The 22,285-nt window shown below is 39.3% G+C and overlaps 1 long non-coding RNA gene across 3 annotated transcripts in view; it reads left to right on the forward strand.

The window, feature by feature from the left end:
* Positions 1-18,908, forward strand: part of LOC121019112 (uncharacterized) — a 134,588-nt gene extending 115,680 nt beyond the window's left edge. The window contains exons 3-5 of one of the 3 annotated variants that reach the window (XR_005785463.1): positions 9,216-9,410; positions 18,287-18,348; positions 18,494-18,908. This is a non-coding gene — a long non-coding RNA (uncharacterized LOC121019112). Of the gene's footprint in view, positions 1-9,212; positions 9,411-18,286 lie in introns of all 3 variants that reach the window. The other 2 variants (XR_005785464.1, XR_005785462.1) reach the window with 2 other exon arrangements.
* Positions 18,909-22,285: the final 3,377 nt, after the last annotated feature.

Raw genomic sequence — 22,285 nt, forward strand, 5'->3', positions numbered from 1 at the left:
GGATTTCATGGGGTGCCTGGGTGGCTCAGTCGGTTAGGTGTCCGACTTCAGCTCAGGTCATGATCTCAGCCCACATCAGGCTCTGTGCTGACAGCTCGGAGCCTGGAGCCTGCTTTGGATTCTGTGTCTCCCTCTCTCTCTCTGTCTCTCCCTTGGCTCACGCTCTGTCTCGCTGTCTCTCAAAAATAAATAAAAATGTTTAAAAAAATTTAAAAAAAAGATAAAGGGATTTCAAACTGAAATCTAAGCAGCAAATCTACTGAAATGTCACACAAATTTAACAAATGTTTAAAACAGACATTGTCCTGGATGTTGAGATTATGGGAGGGTTTTTTTTCCCTTTTTTACGTTTTTGAACTTTGCCAAATTTTCTCAGTGAGTACAATACTTTTATAATAATAGTAATGAAAGAGTAGGGGGAAAATAGGAATGTTTTCTATAATGATTTGCAATCCATGTTTCCTCAGCTTTGGTGGAGGTGTGAGAGATCTCCGTGGTTAATCAGACCAGAATGGGTGGGGCCAGAGGGCACACTCGCCCACAGTGTGGCTCACTAGCAGATCAAATTGGGGTAGGGGGAGGGTATGGTAAACTTGGGTACAGTCCAGACCAGCATTAATATGCATTCACTCATCCATAATTTAACAGCTATTTAAAGAATGCCAACTACATGGAAAGCACTGTGTGAGAAGCTAGGCAACCAATGATGAACTCCAGCATGGAGCTTCTGTTCTAGAATTCTTCAATTAGTGTTATATGATAAGGGATACAAAGATGTAACAAGATTCTGAGAGAGTTTATGCTAGCAGAACCTGACCAGAACTAGGGTAAGGGGGATGCTGGCTGTGAGGAAGTGATACATAATTTACAGTTCTGAAGGGTAAGCAGGAATCTGCCAAGTGTGAAGGGTGGGGAAAAGGAAACATTCTAGGGAGTGGTTTTTAGAGAGGCCCAGAAACATGAAAAAGCATATCAACATCAAGAAACTGAGCAGCCATTGTAGCTGGAGCCAAAGGAGCAAGGTGTTACTAGATGTCAGGGTTTGTTTTCTTTTAAAAGAACAGTCTGGTGGCCCTGTGGAGTCTGAACTAGAAAGGGCAAGAGGAGGCTTGCCCTGGAGGAGGCTATTACAGTGGTCCTGGTGAGAAATAATGGTGGCCTGGGCGATGGTTGTGGTGTCAGGCTTGGGGCATAATAGAACTAGACAAATTCCAGAGAGATAATACAGGAGGCAGAATTGACAAGAACTGCTGCTTGTTGGTTAGAGGAAACAGAAGGTTGTCAAGAATGACTCCCAAATTGCTAATTTTAAAAACAGGATAGATGGTGATGTTACTTACTGAACTACAGGACACGAAGATAAAGTTTAGTAGGGAAGAACATGAGTTTTGTTTGGGCCATAGTGAATTTTAAGGTACCTCTGAGACACCTCAGTGGAGATAGTGAGATATCAAGATGTGGAGATCACAGGAGAGGTTTCTGCAGAAAACAGTGGCCAGAGTTTCAGGCAACATTCATTGTCAGGTGAAATCTTCTTAATTCCAGGGAGGTCCAGCCAGTTAGGTGCTATGTGCAGCTACCAGGAAGTCCTTAGCCCCTCAGAGAGATGTGGCTAGGAGCACATTTACAAAGTGCCACATACTTTGCCGTGTGTACTCCTCTAAGGAAGGTATATTTTCATAGTTTGTGAATGAGGAAACTGAAGCTAACAGGAGTTAAGTCATCTGTCCAAGTCTGTTCAGCTAATAAGTAGTGAAGTGGGGCATCCTAGTCTGAGTTTTAACCAGAAACAGCTGGCAAACTTGAAAGACGATAATTCAAGGAGGGATTGTCTGTTTCACAATGCACAGCGAAATGAGGATACAGAGTAGGGGACCATGAGGAATAGTACAATAAACTGGGACTAGTACTTGATTAAAGCATCAAGAGGAGAGACTAGCTTCCAGAGAGCAGCAAGGAGAAAGTAGTGTGCGTACAAGCTGCTTTGAAAGGAGTAGTGGTTGTCAGTGGAGGGACACAGCTGAAGACAATCTCACTCAGTTCTCTCTCTTCCGCTTGTCTTCTGTTTAGGCTCCCACTGGCCAAACCCAATAGGAAGCCAGAAGGCAGAAATCTGGGTGCACCAGGGTAGAGAGTGGAGAGTGTGATCGAGAGGGAGCAAATAAAATAGCAAGCATAGTGGGACTTCCATCCGGGTCTTTTCTGACTCCCAAACCCATGCTGTTACCGTTTGGAGCTCCAAAATGTTGATTAGAAAGGGTTGCTCTGATGTGGTGGAGGACACATGGAAACCTGAGCAGAAGCCCAGCCAGGCTTGCAAGTACTGGACACCAGGTGAGAGAGGAAAGCTGAAGTTTGCTGAGGAGGTCTGCCCCGGCCGTCAGATACCTGTGAGCTGACCACCTCTGACCCCATCTGCTTAGTGCAGGATGCCTCCCCTTATAAGACCGCCTCTGAAGTACGCCAATAGTGAACATTCATTGCCATTTTACAGATTTGCCAACAGTTAAATCGAGGAATTGAGTAGCAGCTCAATGTATGCACTCATGCCAGTTTTCCTTGATTCATGTATCTGAATCAAGATATGAATTATAAAAGCGTGATCATCAATGTAGATTCCCCCCTATATAAAGAATTCTGTTAAAGAACTGTTTGCTTAGGGATGCCTGGGTGGCTCAGTCGGCTAAGCATCCCACTCTTAGTTTCAGCTCAGGTTATGATCTCACAGGTTCATGAATTGGAGCCCCAAACTGAGCTCTGCGTTGATAGTGCGGAACCTGCTTGGGATTCTCTGTCTCCCTCTCTCCCTGCCCCTCCCCAGCTCATGACTAGTGCTGTCTCTGTCTCTCTCAAAATAAAAAACTTAAAAAAAAAAAAATTGTTTGCATCAGGGTGGCTCAGTTAAGCATGGGACCCTTCGTCTTGGCTCAGGTCATGATCTCACGATTGGTGAGATCCAGCCCCACCCTCAGTCTCCACGATGATGGGGCAGAGCCTGCTTAGGATTCTTTCTCTCCCTCTTTCTGTCCCTCCCTCACTCAGGCTCTCTCTCTCTCTCAAAATAAATAAACTTAAAAAAAAAAAACTGTTTGCTTCAGGGCTTTCTGTTCAGTTGTCCTTATTATCACTTGAAATGTCAAATGAGATATTACTTTGTTATTGACATTTCAGGCTCTGTGTTAATGACTTTCAGGTATGGCAGCATACTCAGTTAACTGTTTCAGACTAAGGGGAATTAGGCTTAAAAATGTATACAGTAATTTAGATGTCCCATTCTTGGCATTCATTTTAGTGGGTTGTGTTAATATTTAGTTTCTTGTTTGGATTATTTTATTTGTCCACTGTATGGTTTCTGTTTAACTGCTCTGTAAATTACTACCATCCCTAGCAGAAATGCTCGATGAACAGTACAACATGCACATTTAGAGGTCACAGGAATGTTGTTTATGTTCAAGAGCTCAGCTTTTATTTTTTCAGAAGTCACCTCAACTTAGGGGTCAATGGAAAGAGACACAATGGAATCATTATATTGTTTTCTATGTAGGAAAAACTAAATGAGGAAAGTTAAGTGGAAATTTGGCATACCATAGAGTAAGCCGTGGTAGCTATTTCATTTGGGTTAAAATCCTACACACTACAAAATTAGGTAGGGAATCTGCCTTGAGAATGGACTAAAAAGAAATTGAGGATAACATAATCCATTTAGCATTTTTTTAACTAGGTTTTTTTAAAGTAATGGTACAAATAGCATAAAAGATTCAGAATACCAAAAAAAGAAAAAAGGGAAAAAAGGAAATTACCTTCCCATCCCATAGGCAACCACTATTAGTAGTTTCTTAGGTATCTAGGTATTTTCTGTGCATATATAAGTAGAGACATGATTTTATGCAAATATCGGTAGAATAGGGATAATGCTTTACACTTTGTAATTTTCACTTGGAAATACATCTTGAAGATCATTTTGTATCCACACATATAAATCTTTTAAGGCTGATTTCTAATTGAATTGCATTATGTTCTATGTAATATCAATTATTTAGCATTTGACCCTCTTGTGATACAGTATGGTAACTTTTATAAATATTGCATTGCAAATATACTCAGAAAGAATTTATACTTGCTGCCTGTTGGGAGCAAATGTTCTCTGTCTCTCTTTACACCCACACATACCACATCTGTAAAATGAAGCTTGTTAATTTGTACAAATGTACATCTGACTAATTCTAGGTCACTTGGTCTATCAGTTTATGATAGGGTTGTGTGAAAATTTCTCACTGTGATTGTTGTGCAAAATTATTCTCCATTTGCCCTATGGTCTATAGATGCTCATAAAGAAAGATGTGCTAGTGTGAAATGATAAATTAGAAAAAAAATCCATTCTTAGCCTTCTGTCCCATTCCCTTTCCCTCTCATTTCTGATTAGGTTTGGCATACCTCCTTGCCCCAGCGTAAGGATCGGAACTCATTTTGGGCAGCCCCTCCAGCACAAGTCTTGCTCCCATTGAGCCCCAGTAATACTGTTCCCTCAAGTCCTTGGGGGAGTCATGGCTTCCCACTGTTGCTGGTTCTTTGGTCCTCACCGTTCCTTCTTGTTCTTTCAATCCTTTAACTCCTTGTTTAACACCTCATCCCATCTTCCTTATCATTATAGAGAATTTTAAATCTACCTTTTTGGTGGATGGGAGATGGATTAAATGGGTGATGGGTATTAAGGAGGGCACTTGTGTTGAGCACAACTCAAGAGAATATCTAAATATGCACACCCCCTGCCATGGTGATGGAAAGCAGGTGTTTGCGAGAGCCTCCATGACTTCCTTTTATCTTGAAGTTCTTTTCACCAAAAACAACTTGTTCTGAGTGCTTGGGATTTATATTACCCAATGAAGACTTTGGATTTCACATATGCTTTGAGATAAACCTCTCTTGTTTCTTTCTTGTCCAAGTTCTGCATTTCATTTTTCTTGTTTATCTTTTGCTCTTCCAGCAATGATGTTCTTTTTTTTCCCCCTTCAAAATGAACCAATTACAATTTTCCACTTGAAAATAAATTGCATCATACTTTTATTCCCTGTTTTCCAGGTCATTTGTTTTTCCAAGTGACTCAGATCTTGCTAAGAATTTTGTTAGCGGCTCCCAAGTATGATGCATTGTAATTCTCCTTGAAGGTGAAAAGTGAAAAGTATAGGAGCAAGTCTAGCCTTTGGCCTGAGGCTTTTACCTAGAATCCTAAAAACTGAGCTTACATGTGATTTTGCCTGATCTACATGCTGACCTTTTCCCTCACCAAAAGGTATCCAAAGACTTCCTATTTCAACCACTACCATAATCTCTGTGCCATGAAGACTCATAAAAGCAGTAAACATGGGGCACCTGGGTGGCTCAGTCGGTTAGGAATTTGACTCTTGATCTTGGCTTAGGTCATGATCTCAAAGTTTGTGAATTCAAGCCCTGTGTCAGGCACAAGAGCCTTCTTGGGATTCTGTCTGTCCCTCTCTCTTATCCCTCCCCCCGCCTGCCTCTCTCACTCTCTCAAAGTAAATAAACTTAAAAATAAAATAAAATAAAATAAAAGCAATAAATGCATGTGAAAATTACTTATTTGAATATTTCAGTTGATGGTCTTGCTTTGTGTTATTGCTTTATAAGTCAACAGTAAGTCTTTATAAGACATCTCATAACTAAGGAAGTGTGGAGATGCTAGTTTGATCAAAACATCAAATTACTACCAGAATGAGATTATAACCTATGTTAAGTAGAACAATTCTGTGAAAATTATCAGAACTGTATTTATTTTTTTAACTGGGCCTCCAAATTTGGGCAGTCTACCTCATTTCAATAGACTGAGTACTAGATTGGCAACAAAGTACTCCTAAATTCGAACTTCAGTTCTACTGCTGATTGGCTGTATGGGGTAAGTAAACCATTTGTTGTTTCTTTGCCTTTGGCCTTGTAAAATATAAAAGTAGAAAAAAATTAGGGTGCCTGGGTTAGGTGTCCAACTTCGGCTCAGGTCATGGTTTTGGGCTCCGCATCGGGCTCTGTGCTGACATCTTGGAGCCTGGAGCCTGCTTCAGATTCTGTGTCTCCCTCTCTCTTTGCCCCTCCCATACTTGTGTTCGTTCTCTCTCTCTCTCTCTCTCTCTCTCTCTCTCTCTCTCTCTCAAAAATAAGTAAATAAATATATAAAAAAATAAATAAATAAAATTAGAAAAAGATTTAAGTCATGGCAGTTGAGTCCTTAATATTTAATTTGAGGAATTACTTGGCTCCAGGGCCACTTTTTAATTTCTAATCAAGCACTCATAGAGCAGAGCATCAATAGCTTCTCTTTACTGCCTGGCCTGTCTCTCCTCAGCCCCACACTGCACACCCAACCTCTCCCAAACAAGGGCTTTTGTAGCCCATAGAACAATGGCGACTATCTTTGGAAATAAGTGTGTGAATAACTCAAATATATTCTGTTATTTTTGCACATTTATTCAGATAGCTTTTATGCTTCTTTTCTAAAGTTAGGTTGCCCAATCATTTAGATGATTTCAGAGGATAATAAAGAGCTTTAAAATACTGATAAGAATGCCACAAAAATGAACAAGAACTAAGATCCTTTGACTCAGAGAATGGGAAATTTATCTGAGGTAGGAATGAGCTTATTGCTGTCAGCTTCCACTGTTTGAAAGTTATTTTATAGAGGATAATGTCTTTGTTCCTTATCCCCACTAAGATTAAGGCAACAAGAAAGTATTACTCAGCCATAAAAATGAATGAGATCTTGCCATTTGCAACAACATGGATGGACCTGAAGGGTATGATGCTAAGTGAAATAAGAGGAAGACAAATACCGTATGATATCATTTATATATTGAATCTTAAAAAAACAACAAAAAAACCAGAAACAGACCCCTAAATACAGAGAACAGACTGGTGGTTGTGGGGGTGGGGGATGGGAGATAGGCAAAGTATGTGAAAGGCAATGGGAGGTACAGGATTCCAGTTGTGGAATGAGTAAGTCACAGGGATGAAAGGTACAGCATAGGGAATATAGTCAATGGTATTTCGATAGCATTCTATGGTGACAGATGGTGGCTACACTTGTGGTGAGCACAACATAACTTACAGACTTGTCAAATCACTATATTGTACACCAGAAATTAATATAACATTGTGTGTCAACTATACTTCAATTAAAAAAAGGAAAGAAAAAAGACAAGAAAGTAATCATGAAGGAATTACATTAGATACCAGTAGAGAGGTCTATTAAGATACCAGACAGGTATCTTCTCTGAAGAAACAAAACAAAACAAAACAAAACAAAAGATCCTGACCCATTACAGCTATCCCAGAGTCAGGGAAGTGAAGTGTCTCTTTATACCTCATCACATTCATCAGCTTCCTAGGGTCTTAAATGCCTCCTTAAGGAACTTTGTAGCTTCTTTTAGCATCTTAGTTTAGTCTCTTTTCATTCTTGCAGCAAGAACATATTAATGCTGAATAGGATCTCCTCAGTACATGTAGGCTTCTGCCCTCTTTCCTCTGGGAAGGGAGGACAAATGATCACCACTCCATGTGACATCCCTCAGTACTCAATTCCTATACCACTTTTTTTTTTTCCTAGCCCTCACTGGGTTTATCTTCCAAAGACTTAATTATTGTTATCTCTTTGATTTTATGATGAATGGCAATTCTGACACCCTCTGACCCTGAGAAGTAGATAATTCTTGCCTTTATCTTTGCACTAAGAATTAAAAAAAAATTTTTTTTTTCAACATTTATTTATTTTTGGGACAGAGAGAGACAGAGCATGAACGGGGGAGGGGCAGAGAGAGAGGGAGACACAGAATCGGAAACAGGCTCCAGGTTCTCAGCCATCAGCCCAGAGCCTGACGCGGGGCTCGAACTCACGGGCCGCGAGATCGTGACCTGGCTGAAGTCGGACGCTCAACCGACTGCGCCACCCAGGCGCCCCTGCACTAAGAATTTAAACGCAATGGAATATATGGGCAAAGATAGGTCATTTCTCTTTTGCACATCACCAATTGCAAGATTTCTTTTCATGAAAACCAGTGTATCAATTTTCTATTGAAATACATTTTGTAAAGCATGAAAAAAATTTAATCTTGTGCTCTCTAGCTGTCAGAGAGATGAATGGCTCTTCTATTTCAAAACGGCTGCCAGGGATCATTTCTCTCCTTGGTGAACTGTCAGGCTTCTCTTTATGAATCTGGTACATTATAGGTGGCTAAAGTAGCTTGTCATTGTCAGGAACTGATGCAAACAGTTGTTTCTCTACCTATGGTGTATAACCAGTTTCCTAGGACTGAAGGATATTGAGTTACAATGTACTTAATGCAGAGAACTGAATACACTGTGTTTTACGTTTAAAAATTATTTTTATTAAGATCAAATTCACATAACATAAAATTAGCCATTGTATTTTTATTTACTTATTTTGAGAGAGAGAGAGAGAATGAGCAGGGGAGGGGCAGAGAGAAGGAGAGAGAATCCCAAGCAGTTCCCACACTGTCAGCACAGAGCCCAATATGGGGCTCAAACTCACAAATTGTGAGCTCATGACCTGAGCCATAATCAAGAATCAGATGCTTAACCCACTGAGCCACCCAGGCACCCCACATAAAATTAGCCATTTTGAAGCGACCAATTCGTTGACATTTAGTACATTCACAATATTATGCAATCTATATCAGGATCCAAAATATTTTTATTACTCCATAAAGAAATCCCATACCCAACTACCTACAGATTTTGCCAACCACAGTCTGCTTTCTGACTCCGTAAATTCACCTTTTCTGGATACGTCATTTAAATGGACTTTTACAATATGTGACCTTTTGTATCTGGCTTCTCTCACTTAGCACAATGTTTTCAAGGTTCATCCACACTGTTACATGTATCCAGTACTTCATTCCTTTTTTTATGACTGAATATTGCATTGTTTACTATAATTTGTTTATCAATTCATCCATTGATGGATTGTTTCTACCTTGTGGCTATTGTGAATACCTCTACTATGAACATTCATATACAAGTATTTGCCTGAGTACCTGTTTTCAATTCTTTTGCATGTATACTGAGGAGTGGAATCGCTAGGTCATATGGTAATTCTGTTTAACTGTTTGAGGAGCTGCCAAACTGTTTTCCTACATTTATCTCTGAAAGAGAAAACCCACAGCATTAATGAAATGAACCTGTCTTAGCAGGGAGAGCACAGCCCTCTGAACTTCTGAGAATTCTCTGAAGAATTGAAGGGCACATAGTCATTGGCAGTGGAGTTTGTGTTAGCTGACTCACCTCTGTGCCTAGACAGACAACACCAAAATACACACCGAACAACAGTAAGCACCATCTGCGTAAAATATCAGAGAAAGAAATCTTAAATCAGCCCCCAAATCCAGGTAAGCTTTTGCCAGTTGTTTCTTTCAGATGCTTCAATCATTGCAAACCTATTGCCCCTTGGCCACATTGCTACTATAACAAACCTCAAACCCAATTAAGAGAATTGCTTTAAATGAAGAAGCCAATTCTGAGGAGGTTTATTCTTAGAAAAATTTGAAAAAATAGTCTAAGTTTGCCAGGAGCCAGGTTTAGCTGCTTCCTTCCTGTCAGCATAAAGATCCACACTTTGAATATTTGACTAATTTTAGCATATTAATTACCATTTAATTATCACATAGGAAGACATCCCCAAAACCTACTTGGTTGTGGAAAAATTGGGGTAAGGACTAATCTAGTTTGCCTGTTGTGGAAATAGACGAGCCTTTTAAAAGTCCATCCCTATGTTCAGTTTTCTGAATGTCCCATAGGCATTTCTTTTGGGATATTGATATTGAAGATGTAGGGGAGCACAAAATGATAACAGCCCACACCCATCCTACAGTGCCAATATAAAAGGCGGCGTTAGGATATCTAACCTCATGACATAGACACAGTTTACCATCCCATGCTTAATCAAGCTGGTCATGGTGTGCAGTGGAATTGCGGCCATGACAGAATTAAGATGGAATAAACTAGAAACAAAAACACTACTCTTTCTTGGAGGTTTTGTTCAAGTTACTAGAGTTGAGACAATGAGCACCCAAAAAATGAGCTCATCCACTGTGGATCTTGCCATGTTGTAATTCAGAATTACTCCTTGGAATCACAAAGCTATTACAGTCTGAGTGGCATGGTTGCCAGAGAATGAATCCTCAGAAAACCCTGGGCAGTCCGAGTCAGAAGAGCTGCTCCTTGGCTGCTAATCCACTATGTCTATAATAGTTCAGCCTGATCACTGACATTACGCAGCCTGAGTCACATGCTCTTGGAGATTACGTCAACTCTAACTAAAAAGGTCAGAAGGGGACAGGGAGGCAGGGCAGTTTGGGGTTGTGCAGATGCACTCTTTGGTCAGATGGCAAAGGAACATATTAGGGAGAACAGGCTTTGTGGGGTCTCCTTTCCTCACACAGAAGAAGCCCTCTGTCAGGAAGGCTCACAATTTCCTTAAAGTAATGAGTATGCCTATGAAGAAGCAAACTGTCCCTAAAGTAGAATTGTTGAACCCAGTCATGCATAACTGGTGGTAGCAGGCAGGAGACAGCCTGACACTTCAGGCCTCAATAATATTCAGATTTTGGCTCATAGAAGAATTTGTGTTAAAATTTTACATTAGTTAAATCCCTAAAGATCGACTAACATTTTCCAAGGACAAGAGAAATCATTTTTTGTATGAGAGTCCATATTCATTTCTCTGCAATTTATCTTCTTGAGCTATTACAAAATTCTTAACATATTAAGCTACTCTTGATATTTTTTTTAAACAATCTCAAGAAATGCATTTGATCCTGGGGAATAACTCACAGCAATATTTTTGGGTGATTCCTGGGTGCACTGCTTAGTAAACTGAGTCCAGGCTGCACATTATATTAGAGATCATCAGGTGATGTCCTTTCAGCTGGCACACAGGGCCCTTCCTGCCAGAGAGGAGGGCAAGTTCTTGGTAAACGTGCAAGGCTCATATGACTAACGAGAGTTGGTTTGGCCCTTAGTGAGATCTGAAGTCCCATTAAACCAAAATAGGAATCAGGGTGTCACTTCAACCTTGTGAAAGCTCCAAGAACTATTCCTATCTTCAGTACAGAGAAAATGAATTACAGAACCCCAATGAAAACAAAAACCCACAAGTGTTGCCATAGCCACCTCATCCTACATTCTGATCCCAGCAGAATTACCAGAGGAATTTTGTGGAAGGGAAGTTGGGTTTCTTCAGTGTTGATTTCAAAATGTCAGAGAGAGATTTCAGCTTCCATTAGTAAACTCCTATCAAGCCACTAGACATAGAAGCTATTTCTGTAACTCATGTATTCCTAACTTCCCAGTGTATGACTACAGTGGAAATTATCCTTCCATTTTATACCAAAATTATGACAACCTTCTATCCTACCAGCCCATTTGCTAGGAAGTCACCTCTCTCAAAGTGCTTTCAATTATATCTGAAACCTTATTTTTACTCCTTATTTATATAAAACTCTAAAATAGAGCTTTCCTATACATCCCCTCTGGCCTTCTCAGTACACTGCTTTGACTTTCAGGAAAGTTTGGCTGTCATGGGCTCAGTTCTCCCCAGTGTTGTCCCCCTATCAGCTTCAGGAAAGAGAAAATATTTTCCTTTGGGCCAAAGGGAGCATCTTGATTGTGCCTCCTGCTTTTTGGTGTGGCCAAAAGCAGATACAATGCCTTTCCAGCCTAGGAGTTCCTCAAACTCTGATTATTTCTCTCTCTGAGCTGCTGTTGTCTGCTGCCATTCCTGACAAGCACAGAAACTTGTTTTTGCTGCAGCCTTGGGGAGAGCTCACTGCCAGCGTTAGCCTGCTCGAAGCTTCTCCATACCTCAAAGTCCAGGACCAAATAGATGTCTGATTCAGAGAGTCATGGAAGTCCTTCCTTCCACAGTCCATGGCTTCAATTTATTTCCTACATGGGGATTATCCAGTTCCCAGGATGATTTATAGTGAGCACATTCATTTTCTAAAAAGAAAAACCTACTTCCACCCAACCATTGAGTCCAACAGGTGCCCCTTGACCCAATAATACAAAGTACTATAATATTGGCCTTTATCACAAAGTCAGGTGTAGTCTCTTGTACTATTTCTTAGGTACAGAGATCTCTACGTGCATTAATGCATCAGTGAGGGTTCAGCATAGGTCTGGAAATGGACGGCTACTACATGAAGGTAATTGAAGGAGGTTAGTAAAGGCACTATTCACAAGGTATGAGTAGGGTTTACAGAAATCAACAGGGGTTAATGCAGTATCTGGGGGTTAACAACAATGGGGGGGTTGTTGCTGCCCATACATCTGAAGTGAGAAAGGAAGAGTGTGTTTCCTAAAACCCAGAAGGAATATGGAGAGAGCTATCTGACCAGAGTGGTAGCCCTGAACACCCTGGTAGAGAGAGAGCAAGGGAGATGGGGAGTAAATAACCTCACTCTTCTCTGTCTTCCAGAGTCCTGCTCGGTGCCTATCACTACCGCCCCATTCACCAAACCCAGAGCTAGCTAGAAGGCAAGGGGGTTGGTTGCTGTGGTCCATAAAGGTCAGCTTCCCAGCACCAGAGCAGGGAAGAGAAGGATAAAAATTAGATTTAAAGAGGCAAAAGAAGCAAAACTACCTATTGTGAAACTCAAGTGCTTTAATTTTTTTCTCTAAGTTTATTTCTTAAGAGTTGTAAGACCTGTTCTAACATTAGTGTGAGGGTTCTATTAATAGATTCGCCTGATGTTTACCTCTTGATTTTAAAAGCTTTAACCAAAACAAACAAACAAAATAAATAAATAAAAATTAAAAAATAAAAGCTTTAACCATATGCCCCCTAAGTCATTGCTATCCAAAACCTAAGTTGCCTGGTCATTTTTGTTGATCTCTACTCAGCAGGAGCCCTTTCTCTTCAAATATTTTATTACTTCTCTGTCCTTCTGAATCTCTCTCGTGATTTCCTTAAGGTGCAGCAGCTAAAGCTTCATACCTTATTCTAGAAGCATGCAAACTCAGATAATAATAGGAAATATACTAAATAAGGAGAACTTGAAGAACAGTAAAACTAAAATAAAATTTAGAGAAATAGAAATTATAGCAGTCTTGGAAATTAGAACAATTTAGAGGTGGTTAGGAATTAGGAGATATTAATACGAAATAGACCATAAAACCGAAATTCATAGCAGGCGTTGGGGTACAAGTTTCCATAAGCTTTAATATATTTTTGATGACTTGATATTGATCCTATTTTAGGGGGAGTATTTTGCATAGCGTAATCAAATAGTTCTCGTGACTAGATAGGACTCTAGCCTCCAAATGCAATTCCAAATGTGATAATACCAACAAAGCCTGAAAGGGGTGGGAATGAGGATGAAGATGGAAGAGAAAAAGGCAGGTAAATCTTCCATTCTGTGTGAGAATGAGCACCTGTTAATTTTTGTTAATATAAAAATGTAAGCTTAGATATGTAAGGATCATCATTAACCATATAAAGATGGAAATCAGAACTTTCAAAACACTGGAAAGGGCAGAAAAAGAATAACAAAACTCTACCATCTAGCAAAAATCATGAAAGGAAAAAATATGCAACAAGAAAACATAAGTTGGAAACATAAAATATGATAGGCCTACCACATTCTTCCTCATCACCCATCTGGAATTTTTCTTTGACTCCTCTCACTTAACATGTCAGTGTGACTGACTCACTTGATCTTTCCTTGGAAAAATCTCTTGTGTCTGATCACTTCAATTCCCATGCCCACACCTCTCATATCCTTGTCCTGTACTAATGCTAATGTTCAAGCACAACATATCCTACCTTAGCCTCACCGCAGCAATTAGCGCAATCTACATAAAACATAATATCACACCTCTACTCAGGGCTCCCCATTCATTACCATCTACCCTTCTTACCTGATTTTCAAGGCCTTCTATGATATGACCCATCTGTGTTTCATCAATTCTAAGACCTATTCTTAAAATATATTAAAACATCTCTGAAATCAGAGTGCATCTTATAATGAATGGCAATCTTGGCATCTTAGATTCAATGAAATACGGTTATTTTCTCAGTTCTTGGCTTGCTATGGGACACCTCTGTTCTAGGAAACAGGACCTCTCACTTTGCTGTGCTATGACTCATTCTGTCAAATGAGTGGCAGAAACCTCAAGCTTCTTAACCAGTTGGTTAAGCTCCAAATTTTTGTTCAGGGATTTCCCTCTGTCAGGGTATCCCTCTCTCTGGCCTCCTTTCCTATATGGGCCCATCTTTCAGACCGAGCTCAAAGGCAGCTCAAAGAGTGCTTTGTTCACTACCTCAGCTGGAAGCAACCTTCCCTTGGAATCCTCCCAGTTCCTTCTTTGTAACTCTAGCAACTCTTATCACATGGTTCCTTTTAGTTTACATACTTGGATACATATTTGGTCTGTACACAGGACTCCTAGAGTCCTGCAAATTGCTTGTGAAGGCAGCTAAAATTGTGACATTCTGTGAAAGAACATAAATTTGCTTCACTAATGCAATCCAGGATATTCAGTTTCTTTAAAATCTGTGAAGTACTGCCATTCCAGAACTCAAGAAGAGCCTTGTTTTGAACTGCCCTCTACAGGTAGTATATCATCAGTGAGCCAGAGAGAGGCCTAAGACCATGGATCAGCAACACATGCTGGAAGACACTCAGATGGGATGGAGAGCTGCTAGGAGTGGCTGCCCAACTGGCAGGACTCACTGGCCCTATTCCTGGCAGTAGCCTTTGGAAAGGTCAAGCTCTGAAAAACCATGTTCCTTAGAGATTGTCAGTCCTCTCCACTCTTTATCCTCACATGAGCCATGATGTGGATCCAAGATGGGGCCAGGTGGAGGACTCTTGGTTTTTCAATTTACCCTTCCCTCCAGAAATCCAGACTGGACTGGAAGTCCAAGAACTCTGTTACCTCAATAGGCACCTACAGGGAGACACTGAACATAACCCAGCCCTGTCTGAGGGTATAGCCTGGGAAAGAGGGCTAATGTTCACACCATCATCTGCAACAGATTCTTCTCCATCACAGCTAATTTTGAACTCTCTGAAGTTATGTAAATACATCTTTGTTGTAATATATTACAAGCCTTTCTCTAAGAAAACTTTCGTGGCCACAAGATAATAAAAATCTGCTCAAATGCCCTCTTGCTACTGACGTGCCATTCTGTGGCTAAATTTAAAATGACTTGTGAAATTTCCTGCTGACTTCTGCTTCCTAAGACTAGTGCCATTTTCTAAAAGGCCTCCCAGTTAACCAGCTTTCCATGGGTAACCTCTTGGCCTCAGTCTCGACCAACAGAGGGGGTTGGTTAGAGAAGCTTGAGGTTTCCGCCAGCTTCTACATTCTGACATCTGTTCAGTACTCTACGTAGCTCATTTCCCCTGCACTGGGTGTTTGCATGAATGAGTATGAAACTCACTTTTCTGAAACAAAATGGTTGGCATGTTCCTTGAAAGCTTTCTATAAGATGTTATTACTTTCCAATGGCTTCACACCAGAAGGCCTCACATAAAAGTCACAATTGTCGATCTGATTTCACCAAAAGAAATCATTTTAAGAATTTTTTTACTCATTGAAAGAGTCATTATTATAGAAAATGTAGACAATATAGAATGTTAAAAAAAAAAAGAGGTAAAAATTGCTTCAACTCTGACATTGTTAACACTATGGCATGTATCCTTATAAGTTTTCCTTGCATGTATAGTCATGATTTTTTCAAAAATATTTGATATAGAATTGAAATCACACTTTGCAAACTTTTTTTTAAGCTTGTTCTTATCCTTTAATGATAAATCATTAACATTTTCCTTTGTCATTATGCAACAGTTAACTGTGTGGACTCTGGAGGTAGCCTGTCTGAATTTGAATCCTGGCCCTGTTGTCACTTACTATTGTGTGACCCTTGGGCATGTCATTTAAGTGAAATATGTACTTCAGATTCCTCATTGGTAAATGGGGATAATAATATTTACTTCACAGAGTTGTTGTGAATATTTAAGTGAGTTAGCATTTGCCGAGAACTTAGAACAGTGCCTGACAGGTAGTACGGGCTTTATAAGGCTAGCTACAACTACTATGACTACTACTACAATTTTGCTACAACATCATTTTAAAGACTGGATAGGATTGCATTTTGGGGGATATAGCATAATGTATTTAGTCAAAGTCCATTGCTGGGTAGAGTGTTCTACTTTTTGTTATTTTGAGCAATACTGCAAACAGACATCTTTCTTCCACTGCATTTGTAACAGGACAGACTATACATCAAGCAGGGAAGGAGTATAGATAGTGATGGGAAATGGAAGTACTATCTTTTACTTTCTTGGTTTTGAGCTTGGTTGGAGAGGCAGGTGTCACCAGTATTTCACTTTTGCCTGGAAGACTGCTGCTGAGAAACTACTCAGACTTTATGGCTCCACCCAGTCAAATAGCGGATTGTCCTTCCCACATTGAATCACTAGTAATCATATCCTTAGATTCTGATAGAAGGGTCCTTAGCCAGCCATGTCATATACTTTTAGTTCCTCATGCAACAGCTGTCATAGAATTTCTCAGCCCTGAGGGTTCAGCTCCAAGGAAGCCTTGGAAGACACTCACTGAACTCAGTGAGCCCCTGGAGCCTCCCTCTCTTCTAGGCTGGTGCATGAGATCCTGTTAGAGATGCTTCTGCTCTCGTTTAGAGTTTGATTCCTGTGGCCTTTCTCCCAACACTACTGGGGACAAGTGGAAGGGGCCTTTTTCTGAATCCTGATCCCCTGCCCTTTCTAATGGGAATGGTTATGGTGCATTCTGATAAAATAGGAATAGTATCCTCTCTACAGGTTGAGAGAATTATAGACTTAGAGGTATTACATGGCTTCATGGAACAACCTTATGCAACAAAGCTATGCCAGTGCAGATGAACACTGGCAACAGGCAGCTCCTCCTAAGAGGACAGTGACTCATAAGATCATCTTCATGAAACTGCACAGGGAGGCATGTCAAATGCCTGCTTATTACTATCTCTCTGTTAAATGTTATCACCAACAAAACCACCTACTTGGAGCTCAGCTTCTCCTAAAAGTTCATAACATACCATATTCCAAAAGACTCACAACTTCTTGATTTCTGCCTTTATTATCTCCTGGGTTCTCTGAAGGTATTATCTCCTAGCTTCCCTGGAAAGTTCTACCCACCTGCTACTCCCATGGGTTCTGGAGAAATACACTACGTTGAGAATTCACTTAATACATGGAGACAGGAGAGCTCTCCCATAACCTCAACCATCTCCAATCAACTGGATATTTAACCTGGAGCCAGAGGTCTATGTCTCTTCCAGTAGGTAGACACTTTCTTAGAATACAAGGACGAGGACACTGATGCTAAATAGAAATAGTGGCAAAAATGGGTAAAATTAGTCTATACTTTTAGAAGTCAGAAATCTGGTCAGGAAAGTAGGGGGAAAGAGGGCAAGGGAGACTTCTAGGAGGCTGGTAACATAGTCTGATAACATAATTTGGACCTGGGTGCTGATTACATGGATGTGTTCATTTTGTGCAAATTTAATGAACTGTACGCTTGAGATAAGTGTGCTTTTTGTGTGTGTGTTGTATTTCAATAAAAAAATTTCACCTGGGTAGTTCAGTTGGCTAAGCATCTAACTCTTGATTTTGGCTCAGGTTGTGATCTCAGGGTTCATGAGTTTGAGCCTGGTGTCGGCTCCACAATGACAGGGCAGAGCCAGCTTGGGATTCTCTCTCTCTCTCTTTCAAAATAAATAAATAAACTTAAAAAAATTTCAGTAGAGGATATCCATAAACTGGATTAAATATAGAATATCATCTCTTAGGACTAGTGATTCTTTCTTATGACTACTAGATTTAGCAGATAAAAATACAGGATGCCTCACTAAACTTCAATTTCAGACAGACAACAAATAATTTTTTAGCACAAGTATGTCCCATGCAATATTTGAGATATGTTTATACTAAAAAAGTATTCATTGCCTATGTGAAATTCAAATATAGCTAATCACCCTGTATTTTATCTGGCAACCCTAATCTTAAATCATCTAAGTATGTTTTATCTTTGATGTAATGAGCAAGTGAGAAAAGGATATATATTAAGGATATGTAGTCTTAGATGGAAATACTGAAATGTATAAATAAATTATAGGAGACAGAAATGAGAAAATAAGTGCTCTAGTTTTTCACTTACTCCATTCCTCCTTCAATTAATACCCCTCTTCTGTTTTCAGGTCCTCATTCCCACTTTCGTGTCAATGAAGAGAACAGAAATAAGATAAGCCAGAGAAATAAGGTAGTGCCAAAATCATTCACACTTCCATTTACTGAGTTTGAATTTGCAACTCTGTTGGTGTTTCTGAACATTCAGTCCTGATTTGTCTATGTTCTTGTTTCTTACTTTTTATTGAACTGCTTCCCCTCTATTTTCTCTTTTTCAGAACTCTGTAACCTCTGCCCCGTTGGAAGTTGAACCCTTCCCAATATAAGCAGTGTTTTTCCTGCCTTTTCTTATCTTTAGGTTTCATAGGCTAAACCTGAAAAATCTATTTGTTATTGATCTCAGAAAGGTCATTTTTCCCTTTTCTCTCTCCAGAAACGTTAACTAATATGTAGCTGGTACATTTCAACTATGGTTCTCACACAGTTGGTAGATTTAAACCAAGTTTTCAGAATTCCATCTCCCCTTTCTTTCCTATACTTCCCACTCTTAAGGGTGAAGAAATTCCAGCACAAATTATTTAGTACAACTAGGCTGTGTCAGTAAATGGAATCAAGTCTCAAAGGTTTTGTGCTTTGATATATTTTCAATACATAGAAATGGTGGCAATAAAATGAAATTATTTTCTGCATCCACAAAGGCTTCCAAGTCATGATTCTGTAATACCAAGAGTGTTAGCACTTATTTGGAGTAAAATTCTTAAGTCAGAAATGATTGTAATATCCTTTCATTTAAGCAATAACTACATCTCCTAAAATACTTGAGGGGAGGTAGAAAGGGGGAAGATGAAAGTTGCATCCACATCAAGGACAGATGATATTGTGTTTCAACAGCCCACTTTTGAAACCGTTGTTCTAAACGCTGGCCAATTCTTTCAAAAGTTAGTGGTTTTCTGCAATGTTGTCAACTAATGTGTATTTCTTTTTTTTTTTTTAATGTTTATTTATTTTTGAGAGGGACAGAGACAGAATGCAAGTGGGTTAGCGGCAGAGAGAGAAGGAGACACAGAATCCGAAGCAGGCTCCAGGCTCTGAGCTGTCAGCACAGAGCCCGACGTGGGGCTCAAACTCACAAGCTGTGAGATCATGACCTGAGCCAAAGTCGGACGCTCAACTGACTGAACCACCCAGGCGCCCCACTAATGTGTATTTCTGATTGAACCACTTCACTCATCATCGATCCAGTCATTTCTAAATGACGCCAGGGAACACTTTTCACTGATTTCCATACAATTGATTGAAATAACTGGTTATCCTGTTGTCATGGAGACTATGTGTGTGTGTGTGTGTGTGTGTGTGTGTGTGTGTATTACTCCTGTGTTAATGAGTATTACTGTTATCAATTACCTTTGCTGAGAGAGTGGGGGAGATAGGAGGAGGGCAGAATGATGAAACCCATTATATGCAGAGAATTTAAAAATACACAGAGACAAATTAGTATGAAAGTATCATAAACGCACAAAAAAGCACTAATTTTTATGGAACAGTATTAGCATAGATACATAAATCAAGTAGCTCTGGACTTTTCAGGACACTTTGTGAGCATTACTGAAAAGGCCCATTAATCAATAAATGACTTAAACAATTGTGGAATCCTTAATAGCTCTAATAGTTCCCATGCAAATGCAATAATGACGTTTAGCACCTAAATAAGTTGCAGGAATGTGCTGGGTTACCACTTACTTACTAACTACTTGCTTTTTTTGTCCCTAACATTTCTTTTTTTTTTTTTTTTTTGGATTTAATATTTATTTATTTATTTATTTATTTTTTATTTATATATGAAATTTATTGTCAAATTGGTTTCCATACAACACCCAGTGCTCATCCCAAAAGGTGCCCTCCTCAATACCCATCACCCACCCTCTCCTCCCTCCCACCCCCCATCAACCCTCAGTTTGTTCTGTTTTTAACAGTCTCTTATGCTTTGGCTCTCTCCCACTCTAACCTCTTTTTTTTTTTTTTTTTTTCCCTTCCCCTCCCCCATGGGTTCCTGTTAAGTTTCTCAGGATAACATTTCTATAACATTCAAAAGTCTCCAAAATCTGTCCCCACTTACTTTTCCAACCTTATCTCCTACAACTCCTTGAATTATTTCCGATCACGTCTCTTTATTAGCTTCTAGATCAGTGTCTCTATACCCAGGAGGCTGCCAGAATATCACCTTACTCACTTCCTCCCTGCCCACCCAAATCATCTTTCACTGTCCAGGTCCAGCTCAAAACCCACCACTCTCATTAAATTAATTGCCTTCTCTAGCTCACAGCCATCTTTCCTTTTGCCTGGCTATATTATTAAATTATTGTCTATACCACTAATATATTTTTTTACATACTAGCCTATACCATCTTCTGCAGTATTTTCTTAGAGTTATTTAATATGCATAAGTATATGAACATACTTTTGTAAACTATAAAGAACCATACCATTGTATATATATTATTGTCTTCATTACTAGTTTATAGCCTTCCTGAGATAGAGATTGCACATACATTTTCACATGACATCTAGGAGAGCAGGTCATACTCCATGGCCCCTCAGTAAATATTTTCTGATGAATAAATGCATGGAAAGCCACTGCTTTTGGAGTGGAGATAAACTACCAAAGTTTGCATTTGCCCCTTGTTAACTGTCTGAATTTGAACTATTTAATCTCTGTGCTTCAATTTCCTTATCCATACAATAGGGATAATAAAGATATTTACTTCATAGAGTTGCTTTGAGAATTAAATGAATTTATACATGTAAAGTGCCTAAAATAGCTTGTGTAGCACATAGCAAGTACTCGATGAATATCAGCTTTCTAATGAATGAACGAAACAGAATGGATTATAATGAAAATCTAGAGAAAACAATGGCTACTTTTGTTATTCCTCAATCTATGATTATAAAATTATACATAGTATATAACAATGTTAAGAGAAATTAGTATATCTCTAAGATATAAGCCATGATGATTTATTTCTGGAGAGAGTTTTCAGAATGAAGTTTGTACTCTATATGATTGACCTTTTTTTTTTTTTTTTTTTTATAATTTCCACGGTGGTTAACATACAGTGTTGTAATAGTTTCAGGTGTACAATATAGTGATTAAACAATTCCATATATTTCTCAGAACTCATCATAAGTGCACTCTTAATCCCCTTACCTGTTTCACCCACCCCGTCACCTACCTCCCCTCTGGTAATGCTCTGTTCTCTACAGTTTGGAGTTTGTTTCTTGTCTCTTTTTTTTTCCCCGTTGTTCATTTGTTTTGTCTCTTAAATTCTACATATTAGTGAAATTATATGGTATTTGTCTTTCTCTGACTGGATTATTTTTCTTAGCATTATACTCTGTAGCTCCATCCATGTTGTTGCAAATGGCAAGATTTCATTCTTTTTTTTATGGGTGAGTAATATTCCAGTGTGTGTGTGTGTGTGTGTGTGTGTGTGTGTGTGTGTACCACATCTTCTTTATCCATTCATCTATTGATGGACACTTGGGCTGCCTCCATAGTTTAGCTATTGTAAATAATGCTGCAATAAACGTAGGGGTGCATATATCTCTTCAAATTAGTGTTTTTGTATTCTTTGGGTAAATATGGAGAAGTGTGATTTCTGGATCATAGGGTAGTTCTGTTTTAATTTTTTGAGGAACCTCCATACTGTTTTCCACAGTGGCTGCACTAGTTTTCATTCCCACCAACACTCCACAAGGATTCTTTCTTCTCCACATGCTTGCCAACACTTGTTGTTTCTTGTATTGTTGATTTCAGTCATTCTGACAGGTGTAAGGTGATAGCTTATTGTAGTTTTGATGATGAGTGATGTTGAGCATCTTTTCATGTGTCTGTTAGCCACCTGGATGTTGTCTTTGGAGAAATTTCTGTTCATGCCTTCTGCCTATTTTTAACTGTATTATTTGTAATTTTTTAGTGTTACATAAATACTTTCATATTTTGGACACTAACATTTTGTCAGATATGTCATTTGCAAATATCTTATCCCATTCAGTAGATTGTCTTTTAGTTT

The sequence above is a fragment of the Herpailurus yagouaroundi genome, unplaced genomic scaffold, assembly GCF_014898765.1.
Source record: "Herpailurus yagouaroundi ecotype Mexico unplaced genomic scaffold, PumYag 221, whole genome shotgun sequence".
NCBI lineage: Eukaryota > Metazoa > Chordata > Mammalia > Carnivora > Felidae > Herpailurus > Herpailurus yagouaroundi.